This window comes from Podarcis vaucheri (genome assembly GCF_965113315.1).
Source record: "Podarcis vaucheri genome assembly, chromosome: 4".
Taxonomy (NCBI): domain Eukaryota; kingdom Metazoa; phylum Chordata; class Lepidosauria; order Squamata; family Lacertidae; genus Podarcis; species Podarcis vaucheri.
Window position 1 is genome coordinate 46,333,140 of NC_138762.1, and position 22,295 is coordinate 46,355,434.

Genomic DNA, 22,295 nt, shown 5'->3' on the forward strand with positions numbered 1-22,295 from the left:
CTAAGGACTCTTTCGCAAGCTGCCGTCTGCTTAATTTTATATATCTAATGCACATAGAAGCCATTTTAAAATATCTTTTCATGGTTTTATTATTCCCAGTACCTTAACTGTGGCATTATGTTGCAGCACAAAGAAAGCCCATTGAGAGATAGCTCAGATTTCTCTGCGATTTTGACTGCCTTCAAAAGCAAAAGCTTCCAAATTGTTCTGAAACATCAGCAGTAAATATTGTACTACCAAGCCGGCTGTGATTAAAAAGATTACTGTTATTGAGCAGAATAATCAGCCGCCTGAAACTTTTGAGCTTGACAAAAAATAATGAGGTGCCCTTGATCTGTTTAGCCCAGTAAGGTACCATGAGATAGCCTGAAGCTCTGAAATGAATAGTGCCAGCTATGTTCAGCAAGAATGGGGACAAATTGTCTCCTTTGACACTACAGGAATTTTTATGTTGCCAAGTTGGGAAGAATCTTTTTTCTTTTAATTGATTTACTTTCTATAAAGTGCTCAGTGTTTTCTGGTCTCAGTCAGGGAATCTGGTGCTTTCCCTCCCAAAATGTTATATGTGACAGATTAGTGAAGCTGCAAACTGAGGCACAGAGGAGAATGATTCTATTATACAATGACGCAGAGTCTGAATACAATAGAAGACTAGATGAAGAAGCACCTTTCATCAGATGCAAAGGTTCATTAACTGAGCACATTTTTACCTGAGCGTAAGTGTCAGGTTTCTCAAATGCTGAATTATCAGAACTTGTTCTATCTCTTCACAGGCCTTTTGCTGCTATGTTCTGGAAGAAAATGAAACATGGCTAATATGGCTAACAGGCAGGGGTACCAACTGGAATAAAATATTGGGGGAGTCGGTAATCCCCACCCTGCATAATTGATTTCATGACATGGCGAAACACACACCATTTGAATGGCAACAGCCATCAACTTTGCTGTCCCCCTCAAATATTTTAGTGGGGACAAAGAGATCTTGGCTCCTACGAGTTGACTCCATGCTAACAAGAATTACATAGGAAAATTAAGCTGAAATCAGTGGGACTTGTTCATCATGACTAACTTTTGTTCATTGATTTCTAAGCATGATGTCAGGGACTGGCTGGATGAGGAGCAATGATGTGAGGCTTCCTCTGAAGAGCCCCCTAGGGAAGCCTTAGAAGAGGAAGGCTTTAAGCCAGGAGAATGGTGGTGGGACATGGAAGATAGGTCAGAGGATGAAGGGGGGGCAGAATGGTTGGATGCTGAACAAGCAACAGGCTTGAAGGAGAGAGAGGAAGAAGAGGCAGCTGAGGAGGAGGTCAGGGCTGAGGCTGTAACAGATTCAGAGGACCCTGGTGGTCCTTTTGTATTCAGTTCCTTTCCCCTCCTCCCTTGTCTCTAAGGGCTTAGAGGCTTTTGCATGTAGCAGAACAAAGAGCACAGAGAATGCACACCTGATGGAGTTTATGACTGCAGGAGGAAACCTGGACAGGGAGGAGACTTAGGGGGAAGTGGGATGTCCAGATGGTCAGTTCTGGCAGCTGTTTTAGCGGGAATAGTTTCACCATGGTTTCTCTGTTTGTATTCTGTTTCCTTAAATAAAGAATTACTGCTCATCTCTAAGTCTCTGTACTGACCTGCAGCTGAACCAGCCTGCTTGGCAGGGGGTTGGACTCGATGGCCCTTGTGGTCTCTTCCAACTCTATGATTCTATGATTCTATGATTCAGCCCTGACCAAGGCTGCACCTCTTACCTGAGAATCACCTTCAATGAATCCAGTAGGGCTTTCTTTTCAACTGTCACTGTTAGGATTGCAGCCTTAATCTGGATCTAACACAAGGATTTTGTTTATATCATGAGCGGTTAATCTGTAAACATAATATCAATAGTGAGCTTCTGGAGGAAGCTTCATTTATCCCATCCCATACTACGTATAGATATTCTGCCCTTTGCTTCTTCTGAGGCAGAGGCAAGTGGTGCTTTATGGTCTTTTAATTTCTTTCTTCCCTCTCCCATTCTTCCTTTCTAAAATATTCTACCCCTGGCAGGTGCTCCATCCAGATTTTCACAAAGCTGCTTTTTTTCTAATTCTAAGCTCTCCAGGCACATATGAGTCTTGCAGTCTACCCTATCATTCTTTCCTGAGTCCCACTGAAGGTGCTGTCATTTCTGCACTTTGCTTTCTTCCATCAAGGCAATCACGAATCTTCCAGCAAAGTAAAGGGAAGGGCAGCTGCATGGGTCAGTGGACAGATGGAAAGTGCGGGCTTGAGAAAGCTAAACAGTTTGCATCCTCCTCTGAAAGACAGCAAAGCCGGGGGCCAGGGATCTACTGTCGGATTTGACAGTGCAATGCCCTATAGCTGTTTGAGTAGATTTACAATCTATCTATTTAACTGACGGGTACTTTGGTTACAGCTCTGCTCAAGTCATTCCCTGCTTTATATTTACCAAGACGTAACAAAGTAGAATTATACTTTTTTCCAATTGCATTTATGAAATAAATGGTGTTTTCCTTCCTACAGCAAAGGGAAAGTGCTCTGTGATTTGTATCTTTTTTCAATAAAGACTTCCATGAATGCAAACATTAACCAAAGAGAGAAAGAGAAAACTGTTTTCAGCAACTGTCAATGATAGCCTTGGGGAGGGGGGGGGGAGGAAGATGTAGCTTCATGTGGTATCCAATGTGTTTATCCACACTTTCCTGTATAAATTCAAAGTGTGACATGGCAATGGCATGGCAGTAAATATGAGGAAGAGAGTAGAAGGGAAAGAAAGGGTGAGAAAGAGGGGAGCAGCAAGAGCAAAGTATGAGTTAAGTGCATGAAATTTTCTGTGGTATTGGTTAACAATTTTGAAAATAGGATCCCATCTGCACTGCAAATTTAAAGCAATGTTATACTACTTTAATTTGGGATAGCTTCCCCCAAAGAATCCTGACAACTAAAGGTGCTGAGAGTTGTTAGGATGCCTCTGTTCCGCTCAGGGCACTATTATTCCCAGAGTTCCCTGGGAAGAGAAATTGATTGTTAAACCACATTTTTACATACTTCACCACTTCATGAAAGTAACATGAAGGAGTCTTGAATATATATATATATATATATATATATATATATATATATATATATATATATATATATATGCTTTCGTAGATTTTCACGGGTACAGGAATGCAGGTTTTGGTGTCTTCGGGTGTCTTCCCGTGTAAGAGTCGGGGTGTCTGTGCGACGTTTCGACGAGGTCTCATTCGTCATCTTCAGGCTGGTGCTTTCGGCTTCTTGTTACTGGAACAGAGCAGAATCTGGTGTTTGAGTTCCTATAAATACTGTTGAGGGGTGTGGTGTATAGCCTCCAACGTTCTGGGCAGAGAGGAAGTTCCTAGATTAGTGTGCCTTTTCTTCTTTTGTTCCTTAATTACTTGAGGGATATCTTGAGTGATTTCATGAGTGATATTCTGAATACCACTGGGTGGGTCATTAAGTGTAGATTAGTTGCTAAAGCTTTTGTGTCTTGACCTCTTGAGCTTGTGAAGAGTTTTTCTGAGAAGATGGCTGTGCTGCATTTAGTTGTGCTCTGGCTTGGCTTCGTGTATAGGGGCGAGCTGTGGTTTTGTGCCTTGTGCCAGCCAGATCTGTGTAGGGATTGCAGGGGGGTGCAGCATCCGGAGGTGCCACTATAGTTTGGCTACTGGATGGAGTCTGTAATATGTCTGTGGAGAGGGTCTGGGTTTGGGTCTGGTGTGGTTGATTGGTGACGGCGTTCTGTGTGCCTCTGGTTCTGGTGTCGGTTTTTGTGGGGAGGGCTAATTTCCAGATGTCTGGCAGGCGGGACGTGTCGTCACGCTTGTTCATGTTGTGAGGGTGTTTCTCTATCTCGATGGCTTCCATGATTATTCTCTTGTGGTGATGTTCCATGTTAAAGAGCAATTTGGAATCTGCAAAATTAATTTCGTGTCCTGTTTCTTTCATGTGTTGGAAAAGAGAGGAAGTTTTTTCTTCTTTTTTGACGGCATTCTTGTGTTCTGCGATACGTGCATTTATTCGTCTGTTTGTTTGTCCAATGTACGTGGCTGGGCAGACTTTGCAGGGTATTTCATAGACCCCTTGGTTTTCCAGCTGGATTTTGTCTTTTGGGTTTCTGAGGATATTGGCTATTTTTTGGTTGGTGCAGAAGGCTGTTTTGATATTGTGTTTATGGAGGATTTTGCTGATTTTGTCTGTAGTGCCCTTGATATAAGGAAGGAGGGCCATGCCATTGTTTTCTTCTGTGTCTTGGTTTTTGGGGGGTGTTTCTTTTTGGATTAGCTTCGTAACCCTGTTTTTCTGGTATCCATTGGCGATTAACACATTTGAGAGATTCTGTAACTCAGTTGTCAAGTGGTCTTTGTCAGCCAGGCGTTTGGTTCTGGAGATGAGAGTCTTGGCTACGGAGTTTATTTGTGCAGGGTGGTGGTGTGATTGTGCATGTAAGTAGCGGTTGGTGTGTGTTTTTTTCCGGTAGATAGTGTGTCCTAGGGAGCCATCAGGTTTTTTGTAGATTAGGACGTCAAGAAAGGGGAGTTGGTTGTTGTCTTCTATTTCCATAGTGAATTGTATTTTGGGGTGTAGGCTGTTGAGATGTGTGAGGAAGCTATCTAGTTTTTCTTTCCCGTGTGGCCAAATTACAAAGGTGTCGTCAACATATCTGAGCCAAAGTTTGGGTTTGTGCTCTGACTTGTCTAAAGCATTGGTTTCAAAGTGTTCCATGTACAAATTTGCGATGACCGGTGAGAGGGGTGATCCCATAGGTGCTCCTTCTATCTGTTTGTATCTTTGTCCATTGTGGATGAAGTACGTGTTGGTTAGGCAGTGGTTGGTCAGGTCCAGGATGTATTTGGGGGGGTTGTATTTGTTTTGAATGGCTGTCAAGGCTTCATTAATGGGCACTTGAGTGAAGAGAGATACAACATCGAAGCTCACAAGTAGGTCATCGGGATGTAGGTATTGCTTCTTTATTGTTTCTATGAACTGGAAGGAGTTAGTAACGTGTGAAGCGATGGATTCTGCATAGGGCTGAAGTTGCTTAGCGAGAAATTTAGCGAGATTTTGTAGAGGTGAGCCTATGGAGCTGACTATTGGTCTGAGTGGTGTTCCTTCTTTGTGTATCTTGGGGAGACCGTAGAGTTTGGGGCATCTGGAAGATTTTTCTCTGGGGATGATTCTTAGCTGGATTTCTTCACTGATAGGAGAGGCTTTTATTTTGGATTTGGTGGTTTTTTCCAGATAGGTGGTGGGATCTGTTTTTATAGGTTGGTAGGTAGGGTCTTGGAGTAGATTTGATAGTTTTGCTTGGTAGTCCGATGTGTTCATCACAACAGTGGCGTTGCCTTTGTCTGCTGGGAGAATGATTATGTTGTTGTCTTTCCTCAGGTTGGTGAGTGTTTTCTGTTCTTCTTTGTGTAAATTGCTTCTGGGTGGTTTGCTGGAGCATGTGGAACACATGAAAGAAACAGGACACGAAATTAATTTTGCAGATTCCAAATTGCTCTTTAACATGGAACATCACCACAAGAGAATAATCATGGAAGCCATCGAGATAGAGAAACACCCTCACAACATGAACAAGCGTGACGACACGTCCCGCCTGCCAGACATCTGGAAATTAGCCCTCCCCACAAAAACCGACACCAGAACCAGAGGCACACAGAACGCCGTCACCAATCAACCACACCAGACCCAAACCCAGACCCTCTCCACAGACATATTACAGACTCCATCCAGTAGCCAAACTATAGTGGCACCTCCGGATGCTGCACCCCCCTGCAATCCCTACACAGATCTGGCTGGCACAAGGCACAAAACCACAGCTCGCCCCTATACACGAAGCCAAGCCAGAGCACAACTAAATGCAGCACAGCCATCTTCTCAGAAAAACTCTTCACAAGCTCAAGAGGTCAAGACACAAAAGCTTTAGCAACTAATCTACACTTAATGACCCACCCAGTGGTATTCAGAATATCACTCATGAAATCACTCAAGATATCCCTCAAGTAATTAAGGAACAAAAGAAGAAAAGGCACACTAATCTAGGAACTTCCTCTCTGCCCAGAACGTTGGAGGCTATACACCACACCCCTCAACAGTATTTATAGGAACTCAAACACCAGATTCTGCTCTGTTCCAGTAACAAGAAGCCGAAAGCACCAGCCTGAAGATGACGAGTGAGACCTCGTCGAAACGTCGCCCAGACACCCCGACTCTTACACGGGAAGACACCCGAAGACACCAAAACCTGCATATATATATATATATATACCACAACACTAGGGAGAGTCATCTTTTGATTAATACTAAAGGCCATTCAGCCATTTTGCTCCCTATGATTGATATCAAAGCTTGCCCTTCACCCAGTTTTCACTATTATACTAATCCCTGCCCAATGATGTCCACATTTTGGGTGAAGGTTTTGAAGAAGAGATCCCTTACAAATGCATGTGAGTTAGAACCCTATATGCTTGCGGTTTCATATAGCAGAGACCAGTGTTTATATATAGGGTACTCTCATTTTGACTCAAGAAAATCACCGGAAAAGGAAATGAAGCCACCATCGGAGGTGGTAACAACGAAACTGACCAATCACCATGCTAGATTCCAACTCCTACTTCACACATTAAATGCTCACTTCCATCTGAGACTCAAATGTGAGAGGAAATGAGGCCGCCATCAGGGGTAGCAATGGAACTGCCGATTCACCGTGCTAGAGAAGAAACTAATTTTTTTAGTTTCTTCTCCTGTCATATTCACAAAATGTTTAGGGGTATGCGTACCCCTGTGTACCCCCAGAACAAAAAGCACTGGCAGAGACTGCCTGCTCACATTTTTCCCAACAGTCATTACTCTAACATATGGATAGTCAAGGGCATGATACTGGGCATGGAGGAGGCATACATGGCCCCATTGTCTCTCTTCAAGGTATCTCCATGCTGATTATGGGGGGAACTGTAAGCGCATTCAGCTCACAAACCCCCTGAGATGAGTGGGGAGGTGAGATGCTGCATGCATCTCTATGCCCCCTAAAATACAAAGTTCAAGGACACCTGAAAAAGGCTTAAAAAGAAATGGGAACTGAACAACTTGTGAAGGGATAGCCTTTCAGGGGATAAATGAATATGATAAGGGAAGATCAGGATCATAACTCAAGAGTCCCATGTATACAAACCCTAGATGCATATAACTGAAGCATATAGGGTCCCTTACACAGAGTTTTTGTCTCAGGGAAAAATATCACCTTGATGTGTGTGACCTTACCACATTTCACATGATTTGACATAGCACAGTAGATAAACAAATGACACTTGCCAGTCATTTAATGTTTCCAGCACAATGTTTGTTAAATTTCAATCTGTACAAAGTCATAATGAAATAAAACCCTTCTATCATGTGCAGTAAAATCCCACATAAAGAACAGCATCCATTAGGCTGCGGAACAAAAAACAGGGGATCTCTCCCTTTGGAAAATATTTGCAATCTTGTTCCTGGAAACATTTCAAGGATGTTTTGTAAAGCAGTCAAGGATACAGTGAAGATAAAAGTCAGTGCGTTGGCAGGAAGAAGGACGGGCTGACCCAACAGAGCCTTTCCCAGCTCTGATTTCTCTGATACTGTGAAGCATGCCCTCTATTTATGTAAAGCTGAGAGCAATATAGAAGCTTCAAGGAGGCAGACATTTGACAGTAGTTACTGTTGTGAAAGCCATCCCCAAGAGAGACTTGCTGCCTTTGATTGCCAAGACCTTATGAGCATTTTGCAGCTTTCCGTACCTTCTGAGTCTAAAGAGTCTTTAAGAGCTGTTGACCAGGATATCAGCAGAACGTACTGAATATGCATTGCATAAAGCAGCTTTTGATAGACCTACCTAGGATGTATCATTCCCCAATTCTCAGCAGTGCAACTGTGCACAACAAAAGAAATGGATAATTAATGACTGCAGCCCCCTTCCCCCCCAGGCATGTTTCTGCCCTGGGCACCCCAAAGCAATGGCACACACGCTTTTTCAAGCTCAGCAGCCCTACCATGAGGAATAGGAAGAAAGTAGCAACTGAAGTGGCTGACATCAAAGCCTTTTGGGGCCATTCAGCTTCATGACTTCCTGTGAACAATAGCTACTAATCATGTTCCAAAGGAGCAGCTGCAGACACACATTTCTGAGAAATATACTGCAGGAAATGTGTGCATGTGTCGCAGCTAAACGGAACATCTATTTTGTCTCTTCGCAGATCCACTAATATGCCAAGGTTACTTTCTGTGAGCAAAGCTGGCTCTTTTTACGCGACAAATGTGCTAAATAGTAGACACTGTAGCATGATAAGCAAGGAAAAGCCAAAGCACAGCAACAAATAGAGTTCAAAAAAACCCTATATTACTGTAAACTCCCAGACATTGGGGCTCAAAAAATATAAAAAAACAAGTGGGACTCTGCAATGTTGCAGTGTGTACTTAACATGCACATGTTATCTAAGGGAGAGGAGAGCAAGTGTCCTTCTAGACAAATAACTTGCCCTCCCCCCAGTTCATGGATGCCTGTGGTAAGTTGACAGAAATGCACTTTTTGCATGCTTTAAACACTTTTCTTAATTATTTTGCTGTCTAGAGAGTAGTGCCCCATGGGCTGTTTTCCTTCTGTTGGTGACAGAACTAGCATGTGGAAGATAGATGATGATACTCTTCCAAGCCTGAGACATTCAGCGCTCCTTCATACTTCCAAGCAAGCACAAATAAGAGTGCAGCCTCAGCTGCTTGCAGTGCAAAGCTTCCAAAGGTTATCTCAGAAGGGCTTGTCCACACCACTTTCCCCTGGAGAAACCCATGGTTTGCCACTAAATCAAAACAAACATCAATCACGTTTTTCTGTGGATTGACTTTGGTTCTGATTCAGCAATAAACAACAGATTTTCCCAGTGAAAGCCATGGGACAAAAGAACAACCACTTGGATCCATTACTGAAAAGCAAGAGACAAGCAAGCACCTCTGTGACCCATGCTTTCTAGGCATGTATCAAACAAAAGTGTGGATGAGCCCTAAGTCTCACTGTGCAGACTCTTAATGGGTCCTAACTTGGACATCAAGAATATAAGGGATGGGATATGCTTTACTATACATTATATGTGTGAACAACCCTACAGAGACAGGGAGAGATACATAATTGTAAAACAAAGAACGGATATTTTCCCTCTCTTCTCACTTCCAACCCAGTATTTTGTTTATATTGGTTGCTCCATAAGGGCATGTTCAATGAGGGTGGCAGGCAGAGCAAAGAAAGGTTGATTGGTCAGAACCAACCAGCCAGCCATAGGAGCCTTCGCTGTGTTGTTAGGCTGCCAGCAGTGACAGCAGCTTGGGGAAATGCTGCAAAAAGCCTAACAGGGTTTCAGTTCCAGGTCAAAAACTGAAATTGACGTGTGGGTCCCTTAGCAAGAAAGGATTCCATTTGTATTGTGGGTCTTCTTGCAAAAAATGCTTGGAAACTACTGAACTATGCCAAACTGTGTCCTGATTGAATTTATTATGTGGATTGCTTTTTATATGTTGAAATATATATATATTTTAAAAATACAACTTGAGGACCAATCCATTCAACCATGTGCACATGTCATACCCACTTTATCTTATGTAACTCTCTCTGCAAAAAGCCAAGTGCCACAACATGTAGTATTATGTTCCCAGTGCGCTATTGCTATCCCATTGACCACTTGAGAGGGCTAAAGCTTATCCCTGCCACCAATGTATTGTTAGCAGGTTTTCTGACACCAATGTTAAATCTCCATCACAGGGTATCCATAGCTGCAGTTACTCTCATATAAACGAACATCTGCAACTCATGTGGGGGGAAATAAGGTTCGACATCTGGGGACAGTGTTTCAGTCACTATCTTGTAACAGAGGATGGCCCAGTCTCTATCAATGCCACAGGGAAGGGTTGCAATATGACCCAGGGGTGCCAAGGGGAAAGGTTGTGATAGATTTCTGTGCACAGAGCAAAGCACATGGAGATGCATATGATTGTACAAACACACCCAGACACACCAGCAAGCCCAGCAGTATGCAACCCTTGACACAGACTGTGTAGCTGGCATTTTTTCTACTATTGAATAAATATTGAAAACAATTCACTTTGGCTATGCACAAAGAAACTAATGATATACTGCATGTCATGTTTCCCCTCATAATAGATTGACACGTGTTTGAGGAAATGTTGATGATGCATTTGAGTGCATAATAATATGTGTTAACTGTGTTAATTATTTTGAATCGTTTGGAGAAGCCATTAGTAAGGCATTAGAAGAATTAAATATAAATATTTAACACATTTAAACTGATTGCACTTCATCAAATCTTGGCTTATCTTTTATGTTTCCCTAATCTTCATGCAGTCCTCTGAACTTCTGAACAGCTTCATGACTTCCTGTGAACAGTGCTACATTGAAGGATAAAAACCCGGTGTATACTGGAGTCTGTACACATGCAATTTTTGCACACATAGGCTCTGTGCAGTAGTTCTTGGGACTGTGTGGTTAAGGGCAGAGCCAAAGTTGCAAACCCTCATTTACTCTTTTGAAGAGGGCTTTTTATCACATTTTGTCGAGCCATGTTTGCAATACAAAAATTAATAAAACTAAAAATCATTAAATCTCAATCCAGGATGGGGAACCTGTGGCCTCCCAATTGTTGCTGGACTATGACTTCCATCATCCTTGATGCAGGCTGTGCCTGATGGGAGTTGGAGTCCAGTGACAACTAGAGAGTCTTTGGTTCCCCATACCTATAATAACTCTCTGTGTTTGCCCATTGTTCAAGTGGCACACATGGCAAATGATGGCAGCTCCCAGAGATTTTTTCCATAGTACCTCAAATGAAGAAAAGACACTTCATGATGTGCACATTCTAGTCTTTTCATATTTCCTTCCCTTCCTCTGAAACCCATAGACCAAAGTAAATTTCTTGGAGTCATATCTTTTTTTGTGTTTACTTCAGAACTGAACCTGTCTGTCAACCTGGAAGCAGTGCTGATAGGAGTAATGTCCTTCAAAATTAAAAATAGGAAAGGCAACAAAGCCCATTGGCCCTTTTGATATAAAATGCATGTTCTCATAGCAGGACAATCAGATTGCTCTTAGTAGAGAAGGAGGAGAAATAACATTTATAGTACATTAAGCCAAGATGGTTTTAAAAACAACAATGGGGATACTGTGAAACCACGTCAGATACAGCAGAAGATATTTGATGTCTTTTGGACTAGATAGTGTAGCCTGCTAACCTAATAAATCTAGTGTCTGGGCATTGTCAGTAAGCATAAAACCCTTTAGATCTATATGTTGCAATATCTACATTATCTATTGCCTTTTTGCTTTGCAAATTATTTCTTTTCAAAAGCTACCTTCTGGGTTGGCTCATGTCTTTCAATGTTAAGACCTGGGCTACAGAGCCAATGGAGACGGTCTTATCATATTGGGGATACTAGCTTCTTTGCAGATCATCTTTAATGACACAGGATTAATAGGCAAGATCCATGGCAGCTGAAAAATGCAGTTGTGTTGGTATTCACTAGCAGCTTCAATAGCAAAATGTGGGGAGCAGACCTACAGGAGGACCAATCAGAGTGCTGCTAATTGGCACCATCCTGACCCCTGCCTTGTTTGCTCTCCCAGCCAGTGAAATTGTATGTGCTTTGGCTGCCTCGGTCTGAGAGTTTGTCATTCTTAGTGTGATTGCTGCCTGCCCACTAGTGATACCAGATGATGGTGCTAGAATGTGTTTAGGTGGTCAGGTAGCAGGGAATTACAAAGATGCTGCCCCAATTTCAGTGGTGGTGGGTGGGGGACTGGAGCAGTTTACTTGCAGGATCACCTTAACCCATATGCACCCACTTTGATGTGCAGAACTGACCCTGTTACAGGTGCCACGTAATACTCATTACACAGTTGTAAGAAATCCACCTTTCTAGTGTGGCAGCACCTACAAACTTTGGTACTCAGGCAGAAACCTTTGCTGCACTCTTTTGGGTGCGTGCTTAAGACATTTTTGTTTAGGCAGCCCTATCCAGACCCGTAGATGCTGATATGCTTTAAATTTATTTTACTGCTCATTTTAATGATCTTGATATGTTTTTAAATTGTTCTTATTGATCATTTTAATATTTCTGCCTGGAGAGTTTATTATTATCAAGTGACATATAAATTTTGTTAAATAAGGAAATAAGAATAACCTTACGGTCTCCGTGTTTGCTGTGTGAATGGAGCTCAGCCATCACAGGGAATCGCTGAAAGTGGACTCCATAAGGGGGTCTGTTTCATGTGTACCAGCTTTGAGGAACTGACTTGTGAACTGAATGTTAAACTGAACAATTTCTTCACCGCCTCCAATACTTATTTCCTGAAAATGAAACATCAGATGATATATCATATATGAATCAGATACATGTAGCTTGTGATGAGAAATAGCAGTTGAAGATCAAAGGAAGACAGGTCTAGTTTAAAAATAAAAACACTGTTCATTATCTGTTTTAAACAAAGTTTTCGCTGAAATGTCAGCTAGATGCCAGGCATATGTTGTAAGCTGCACTATTGTATGTAAACCAGTTTCAAGAACTAATGATCATTTTGAAAGGGTGTGGGAGTTGTGAGCTGACCAGGAATGAACTATAGCTAAATACTTTTTTTACTGTGAAATGTTAATTTTATGAAGTTGAAATACCTAAAATAAGCATTTTGAGCAGATGGCCAAGCATGCAAAAGGAAGGGAGATAGTAGTAATGGGGGACTTCAATTACCCGGATATTTGTTGGACGTCAAACTCAGCCAAGAGCATAAGGTCAAACAGATTCCTCACTGGCCTTGCAGACAACTTCATTGTCCAGAAAGTGGGAGAAGCAACAAGAGGAACAGCCATTTTAGATCTGGTCCTAACCAATGTTGATGACCTGGTTAGTGGGGTAGAAGTGGAAGGATCATTAGGCGCGAGTGATCATGCTCTTCTGAAGTTTACTATACAGCGGAAAGGAGCAGCCAAGCATACTAGGACTCAATTTCTTGACTTTAAGAAAGCCGACTTCATAAAACTTAGGGAAGTGCTGGGTGAGATCCCATGGACAACAATACTAAAAGGAAAGGGAGTTCATGATGGCTGGGAGTTTGTTAAGAGGGAGATACTAAAAGCACAACGTCAGGCAATACCAATGAGACGGAAACATGGAAGGTGCCTAAAGAAGCCAGGGTGGCTATCTAAAGAACTTTTAACTGAATTAAGATTAAAAAAGGATGTGTACAAAAAATGGAAAAGGGGGGAAACCACCAAAGAGGAATTCAAACAAATAGCCAGCACGTGTAGACACAAAGTCAGAAAAGCTAAAGCACAGAATGAACTCAGGCTTGCTAGAGAGGTTAAAAGCAACAAAAAAGGCTTTTATGGGTATGTTCGTAGCAAAAGGAAGAACAAAGAAACAATGGGGTCACTCAGAGGAGAAGATGGTGAAATGCAAACAGGGGACACAGAAAGGGCTGAACTACTCAATGCCTTCTTTGCCTCAGTCTTCTCCGATAAAGAAAACAATGCCCGACCTGAAGAATTTGGAGCAAATGATTCAGCAAAGGAAACACAGCCCAGAATAACTAAGGAGATAGTACAAGAATATTTGGCTAGTTTAGATGTATTCAAGTCTCCAGGGCCAGATGAACTGCATCCAAGAGTATTAAAAGAACTGGCAGATGTGATCTCAGAACCACTGGCAGTCATCTTTGAGAATTCCTGGAGAACAGGCGAAGTCCCGGCAGACTGGAGGAGGGCAAATGTTGTCCCTATTTTCAAAAAGGGGAAAAGAGAGGACCCAAATAATTACCGCCCAGTCAGTCTGACATCAATAGCAGGGAAGATTCTGGAGCAGATCATTAAGCAAACAGTCTGTGAGCACCTACAAAGGAATGCTGTGATCACCAATAGTCAGCATGGATTTCTGAAGAATAAGTCATGTCAGACTAACCTGATCTCGTTTTTTGACAGAATTACAAGCCTGGTAGATGAAGGGAACGCAGTGGATGTAGCCTACCTTGATTTCAGCAAGGCATTTGACAAGGTGCCCCATGATATTCTTGTAAAGAAGCTGGTAAAATGCGGTCTTGAATATGCTACCACTCAGTGGATTTGTAACTGGCTGACTGACCGAACCCAAAGGGTGCTCATCAATTGTTCCTCTTCATCCTGGAGAAGAGTGACTAGTGGGGTGCCACAGGGTTCTGTCTTGGGCCCGGTCTTATTCAACATCTTTATCAACGACTTGGATGATGGACTCAAGGGCATCCTGATCAAATTTGCAGATGACACTAAACTGGGAGGGGTGGCTAACACCCCAGAGGACAGGATCACACTTCAAAATGACCTTGACAGATTAGAGAACTGGGCAAAAATAAACAAGATGAATTTTAACAGGGAGAAATGTAAAGTATTGCACTTGGGCAAAAAAAATGAGAGACACAAATACAAGATGGGTGACACCTGGCTTGAGAGCAGTACATGTGAAAAGGATCTAGGAGTCTTGGTTGACCACAAACTTGACATGAGCCAACAGTGTGACGCGGCAGCTAAAAAAGCCAATGCAATTCTGGGCTGCATCAATAGGAGTATAGCATCTAGATCAAGGGAAGTAATAGTGCCACTGTATTCTGCTCTGGTCAGACCTCACCTGGAGTACTGTGTCCAGTTCTGGGCGCCACAGTTCAAGAAGGACACTGACAAACTGGAACGTGTCCAGAGGAGGGCAACCAAAATGGTCGAAGGCCTGGAAACGATGCCTTATGAGGAACGGCTAAGGGAGCTGGGCATGTTTAGCCTGGAGAAGAGGAGGTTAAGGGGTGATATGATAGCCATGTTCAAATATATAAAAGGATGTCACATAGAGGAGGGAGAAAGGTTATTTTCTGCTGCTCCAGAGAAGCGGACACGGAGCAATGGATCCAAACTACAAGAAAGAAGATTCCACCTAAACATTAGGAAGAACTTCCTGACAGTAAGAGCTGTTCGACGGTGGAATTTGCTGCCAAGGAGTGTGGTGGAGTCTCCTTCTTTGGAGGTCTTTAAGCAGAGGCTTGACAACCATATGTCAGGAGTGCTCTGATGGTGTTTCCTGCTTGGCAGGGGGTTGGACTCGATGGCCCTTGTGGTCTCTTCCAACTCTATGATTCTATGATTCTATGATTCTATGATTCTAAGTGTATTCTGAATAGTTTGCAGTACCCAAAAAGAGAAAAGTGACATTTCCCCCCATATAATGGAAATATCTGAAAGACCACCTTCTTCCCTTCAGACCCTCTTGAGTGCAGAGTGCCCTCTGGGTAGTTCCTCCACCCTTACTGAGATTCAGATGGTGGCAGCTGGGGAGAGGGCATTCTCCATGGTGGCCCCTAAGCTGTGGAACTCCCCACAAAGGTGTGTCTGGCATCTCTATTGTACAATTTCCAATGACTGCTGAAAATGCACCTTTTTACCCTATTCATCTCCTTACCCTGGCTTTCGAAACTTGAGGTGTATATTTTTAGGACCAACCTTTTATGTGACTGTAGGTTGTTTTAAGCAGTTTTTAATACTGTGTATTAATGTTGTAACCTGTCTGATGATGATGATGACCCCTCTCGCTCTCCATGCTTCAGTGAAAGCCTGCATTTGCTCCATAGGATGCACACACTTTCCCCCTTCATTTTTGGAGGGGAAAAAGTGCGTCCTATAGAGCGAAAAATACAGTAGTGTTTTGTTTTTTAAAATATATTTATTAGAGGTTTAATAGTTACAGAAAAAAGAAGAAAGAAAACAGAAAGAAACAATAAAAAGTTAAACAAAACAAAACAATACCTTACAATACATCAGAAATAAAAAAGAAAAAAAGAAAAAACAATACAGCAAACCAACAGGGGAAAAACAAAAAAAAAATTTAAAAACACATCCAATATTTCCGTATCTTTACCTTTCATTTACTTGTTTCATCGACCTCCTCACACCTCCCTTTTTTGTATTCTGGTTCAATTAGCTAATTCAGCAAATCCTTTCCATCTTTCTCAATTTTTGTTCTATAATTTATCTTAACACAATCTAATCTTAAATTTTCCATTTAGACCCATTAACAATCTATTTTTACTTAATTCTTTATAACATTTCTGCTAAAGCCATATAGCTTCATTCCAGCATCCTTCTAGCATTCATTAATTTTGCAATATTTCTGTAAATATACTTTGAATTTTTTTCAATCTTCTTCCACCGACTCTTCTCCCTGGTCTCGGATTCTGCCAGTCATTTCCGCCAATTCCATGTAGTCCATCAACTTCATCTGCCATTCTTCCCGGGTGGGTAGATCTTGTGTCTTCCAATGCTTCGCAATAAGTATTCTTGCTGCTGTTGTAGCATACATAAAGAAAGTTCTATCCTTCTTTGGCACCAATTGACTGACCATGCCCAGGAGAAAGGCCTCTGGTTTCTTCAGAAAGGTATATTTAAATACCTTTTTCATTTCATTATAAATCATCTCCCAGAAATTCTTAATCCTTGGTCATGTCCACCAAAAGTGAAAGAATGTACCTTTAGTCTCATTACATTTCCAGCATTTATTATCGGGCAAATGGTAGATTTTTGCAAGCTTGACTGGTGTTATGTACCACCTGTAAATCATTTTCATTAGATTCTCTTTTAAGGCATTACATGCCGTAAACTTCATACCTGTGGTCCATAACTGTTCCCAGTCAGCCATCATAATGTTATGTCCAACATCTTGTGCCCATTTAATCATAGCAGATTTCACCGTTTCATCCTGAGTATTCCATTTCAACAGCAAGTTATACATTCTTGACAGATTCTTAACTTTGGGGTCTAACAATTCTGTTTCCAATTTTGATTTTTCCACCTGGAAGCCTAATTTTTTGTCCAAATTATATGCCTCCATCATTTGATAATAATGGAGCCAGTCTCGCACTCTGTTTTTTAATTTTTCAAAACTCTGCAGTTTTAATCTGTCTCCCTCTTGTTCCAGAATTTCCCAATACTTCGGCCATTTGGCCTCCATATTGAGTTTTTTCTGGGCCTTTGCTTACATTGGTGACAGCCATCTTGGGGTTTTATTTTCTAGCAGGTCCTTATATCTTATCCAGACATTAAACAGTGCTTTTCTGACAATATGGTTTTTTAAACGCTTTGTGTGCTTTGACCTTATCATACCACAGATATGCATGCCAACCAAATACATTGTTGAAACCTTCCAAATCCAACACATCCGTGTTTTCAAGAAGCATCCATTCTCTCAGCCAACAAAAAGCGGCTGATTCATAATAAAGTTTGAGGTCTGGCAGGGCAAATCCACCTCTTTCTTTAGCATCAGTTAATATATTAAATTTTATTCGAGGCTTCTTGCCCTGCCAGACAAATCTAGAGATGTTTCTCTGCCACTTCTTGAAATAGTCCATTTTGTCCAAAAATTGCAATGTTTGAAACAGAAACAGCATCCTTGGGAATACGTTCATTTTTATCACAGCAATTCGGCCTAACAGTGATAACTTCAAGTTTGACCATATTTCTAAGTCCTTTTTCACTTCAGTCCAACATTTTTCATAGTTATCCTTAAATAGATTCACATTCTTAGCAGTCATGTTAACTCCTAAATATTTCACTTTCTTAACCAGTGTTAATCCTGTCTCCTTCTGAAACTTATCTCTCTCAATCGCAGTTAGATTCTTCTCTAAAACTTTAGTTTTCATCTTGTTCAACTTAAAGCCTGCTACCTGACCAAATTCTTGAATCAATTCCAGTACTCTTTTAGTACTAGATTCTGGCTCCTGTAAAGTCAATACCAAATCATCAGCAAATGCTTTCAATTAGTTCTGTTTAGCTCCCACTTTTATACCTTTAACCAATTGGTCCCTTCTAATCATATTTAACAAAACCTTCAGGACCGATATAAAAAGCAATGGAGAGATTGGGCAACCTTGTCGTGTTCCTTTCTCAATCTTAAATTCTTCCGTCACTACGTTATTCACAATTAATTTAGCCTTCTGTTCTGAATAAATTGCACCTATACCATTTCCAAAATCTTGACCAACCCCCAACCCCTGTAAATTCTTCTTCATAAAACTCCAAGAAATATTGTCAAAGGCTTTCTCCGCGTCCACAAATATCAAAACTGCTTTAGTATTAATCTTCACTTGTAGTTTTTCTAAAATATTAATTATGTTCCTTGTATTGTCAGATAAGTGTCTGCCCGGGAGAAAGCCCGCTTGATCTTTATGAATTTCTTCTGCTAATACCTTTTTTAATCTTTTAGCCAAAATGTCTGCAAAGATTTTGTAATCCACATTAAGCAGTGATATGGGGCGGTAGTTCTTAAGCTGTGTCTTTTCAGTCTCTGTTTTTGGTATAAGTGTAATAAAGCTTCCTTCCACGACTCTGGTGCCCTTTCCCTTCCAGTATTTCATTACAGACTTCCTTTAAGGGTTGTATTAACCATTCTTTCAGAGATCTGTAGTATCTTGAAGTCAATCCATCTGGTCCTGGGGATTTACCTAATTGCATGTTCTGAATGGCCCCTTCTACCTCCTGCTATGTTATTTTCTAATTCAACATTAGCTTATTTTCCTGAGAGATTTTTTGTAGTCCATTAGTTTTCAAAAATCTATCAATGTCCATTTCTTTCTGCATCTCCTGTATATATAGTTGTTTAAAATACCTCTGGAAGCACTTTCTAATTTCCACTGGATTCTGTATATTCTTTCCTTTGACTTCCAAATTCGTAACGGTGTTGAGTTTTTGTCTTTTTTTCATTTGCCAGGCCAACAGTTTTCCGCACTTATTTGCCGATTCAAATGTCTTTTGTCTCATCTGTTTGATTTTCCATTCTATTTCCTGATTCATCATTTTCATATATTGTACTTGATATAGCTTTATCTCCTTCAGAATCTCCTAGGGTAGTTTTGTTGCTCTCCTGAACTCATTTGACCAGCTCAGTATGAATGAATGGTCACAATGGCTTGATTCAGGCATTTGCCCGCAAACATGAGGGCTGAAAGTGTGGAGGGGGCTCGGCTATGCATGCAAGCCCCAGTGCCATTGGAAGTAACATAAGTCCTGTTTCACTGCCAGAAAGGTAGATCTGTCATTGGCATGGCATGTAAGCCTCTATGCTCTGCCCAGATAAAACTCCGCAGGCATAGATGTAATGTCAGTGATCTTACCTTACTGCTGGGGTGAAAAGGTGTTATTTGGGCATGCTGTTGGCAGGAGCTTTGGAACCACAGCAGCCAACCAGGTGCCTATTGGAAGCCCACAAGCAAACATAGCACTCATCCCACTTGGGATTCTCAGCAACTGGTATTCAAAGCCATACTGCCTCTAACAGTGGGAGGGGGGAAAGCCATCACCATCATGACTAGTGGCCATTTGGGAGCCTCATCCTCCAGGAATTTATGGAAATCAGCCCTGAGTGCTCACTAGAAGGACAGATCGTGAAGCTGAGGCTCCAATACTTTGACCACCTCACGAGAAGACAAGACTTCCTGGAAAAGACCCTGATGTTGGGAAAGATTGAGGGCACAAGGAGAAGGGGGTGACAGAGGATGAGATAGTTGGACAGTGTTTTCGAAGCTACCAGCATGAGTTTGACCAAACTGCGGGAGGCAGTGGAAGACAGAAGTGCCTGGCATGCTCTGGTCCATGGGGTCACAAAGAGTCGGACACGACTAAATGACTAAAGAACAACATTAGTGTCAATGAAAGCAATGGAAATGGTTGAAAAGTGAGGGGAGATCAGGCATTTCTCTCCTTCTTCCAGCCTGGCCACAGCAAAGGAGTGGGGTTTGGATGTAGCAGAACCACCACCATAGAACTCCTCCCCATACCAATTCAGCTCATTAAATCTATTAATTAGAGTCAGCCCACACATGAGGTTGAGATCTTGCCAAAATCTTATGAGATCTGGCAGAGCACAGATCTCAGCAGAGTATGCTGCCGCTGCTTTGAAAGCACCACCACACAACCCAGGTAAGAGAGGACTTGGTGGTGCAGCAATGCAGTGGTGCAGTAGTGAGGTGGCACGTTTCTGCTTTGCCTTAGGCAGCAAAACAGGACACACCGCCCCTGCTATTAATTAGGCATGATCAAGACAAGAAAGTGACTTTCAGTGAAAGAACTGTAAAGTGTCATGTGCCTTTTCTAATTGAAAACCAAGGAGCAAGAGCTCTATGTGTCAAACGACGTGAAGTAGCTCCACTAGGGAAGACAAAGCTTCTTGCGGATTCAGTTATTCTTGGCTCCGTAAATCATTTCCCCCCTTCATTTAAAGGGTGAAATTCTGACTCTATTGATGTTAATGGAAGCTATCCCATTGGGTAAAGTGTTGCCAACAGGTTGAAGCCAGATGCTCTTCAGCCCCTATGGAACTGTCAAGCAACAAGCAGCTGGTGCTTTAGGTATTCTTCTCATTGTTCCCAGTTATGGGACTGCGTCGTGATTTAAAATTTTGATGGCAACAAGATATGCTTTGTGACTAAGTAACGATTCTTTAGCATATATTTCCCAGAGAACATCTTTGTCAGCTACAATTTGGCAGCTCGGTAAGGTTGCACTCTGAATAATCAATGTAAAAAATAAAATATAGAATGATTTCTATTATTCAGGCACAGGGATGCCTGAATTAGTAAAGTTCAACAACTATTCCATTTTCTTTTCCAGGGAGGTCAAGGAAAGGAGCCCATTACTCTTACACTTTTCTTAAGGAGGGACTGCTTCTCAGAAGCAAGTTCAGGCACTTTCCCTTACCCCTCATAAAGGTGCCAGAGGTATATCTGACTCAACCAACCCTTGCTAAAAGTCTCATTTTACCAAAATCTTCTCAATTCCTAGAAATTACTCCATGAGTGATCATAGTGAAGTGGAAATCTAATCCATCACATCCAATATCTCTGTGTCTCTTTGGATAGGTTCTGGGGAGGAAGGAATAGTTTGTGGGTTAAAGGTCAAAGCTACCAAGCAATGGCTTCCTGCTACAATGCTTTTGATTGGCTGATTATTTCACAACAAAGCCAAAATGCCATGATATATAAAAATGAGATGAGCAGGTTAGGGGAGGGGAGGAGAGAGAGCACAGAACATATGATGCTTCAGCAGAAGTGGCTAAGAGACAGATCAGTATAGAGTATTCATTCAAGTACTGTTATGTTAAAGGGGTTTTAGGAATACACATTATTCATTTTCATTCATCACTGTATGTTGCAATGGAACAACAGTAAATGTGGATTAAGTAGTTTAGAATGGAAAGCTCTAGCCCTGTGCACATGTCTTCCTTGATGCTTGTCATTGATTCCTGGGAATTTATGTTGCCAGCAACAGCACTCAAAATAAGGAGGATAGGTAATGTGGTCACAAGCCACAGTAATCAAGCACATTTTTCAGCAGCACATCTGAGGAATACATTTGCCCTCCTGAAGTCTTGAAGAAGCACTTATTTCCACAATACATTGTTAAACTATGGAATTTGTTCCCACAAGAGACCACCAACTTTGACAATTAGACAAATTAATGGAGGGTAAAATTATCAATGGCTACCAGTTAAAATAATGCCATTTGAAATAAAAGCATATTTACACTTTTTTCAAAAGTTTAAAAATCAATTTTAAAAATAATTTAAAACCAGCTGGAAGTATTTCAAAGCATTTAGATCATCTAAAAGCATAGTTATATGGTATGTCTGCCTATCACATATCCATCAAACAATTAATTATGATGATTACGATTATTTATGAGACACATTCTTGCACTCAGGTGTCTCAAAGTGACTTACACAATAAAAATAGGGGGGGACAATAAAATCAGATATAAAAAATTCCTCTTAGAGGGGAAGGTTCCCCTTAGCCCACAGAAAAGTTTATTTGTTAAGTAATTGATAACAGCAATCTACATTTCCAAAGGGATGGAGGGCAGGAGGAAGCATCTGTTGCTATCTTCTTATAGCTCACTCAGCTTTGTATCTTCAGCGATTATAAATGTTTAGAACCTGGCATTCCTAAGAGCAATGCCCTGTTCATTATTAATTTCACTTTTCCTTGAAGCACATTTCCTAGAGACTATAAACATAAAGACTATATTTACACTTTCTTTGATTTGAACTGATCTGTCAATACAGGTGTTGTTGCCACCAGGCATAAGTTTGCTTCCGACATTAACATTTTGTTTTCCTTCAAAAGGTTGGAACTAAGCTGCATCATATAGCAGCACTGACCATAGAGACTGAGAAGTATTGATTTATTTGGA

The 22,295-nt window shown here is 41.4% G+C and overlaps 1 long non-coding RNA gene across 1 annotated transcript in view; it reads right to left on the bottom strand.

The window, feature by feature from the left end:
• LOC309531402 overlaps positions 1-22,295 on the bottom strand; it is a 62,454-nt gene that overhangs the window by 23,858 nt on the left and 16,301 nt on the right. The window contains exon 2 of the long non-coding RNA XR_014219298.1: positions 12,237-12,398. This is a non-coding gene — a long non-coding RNA (uncharacterized lncRNA). The remainder of the gene's footprint in view (positions 1-12,236; positions 12,399-22,295) is intronic.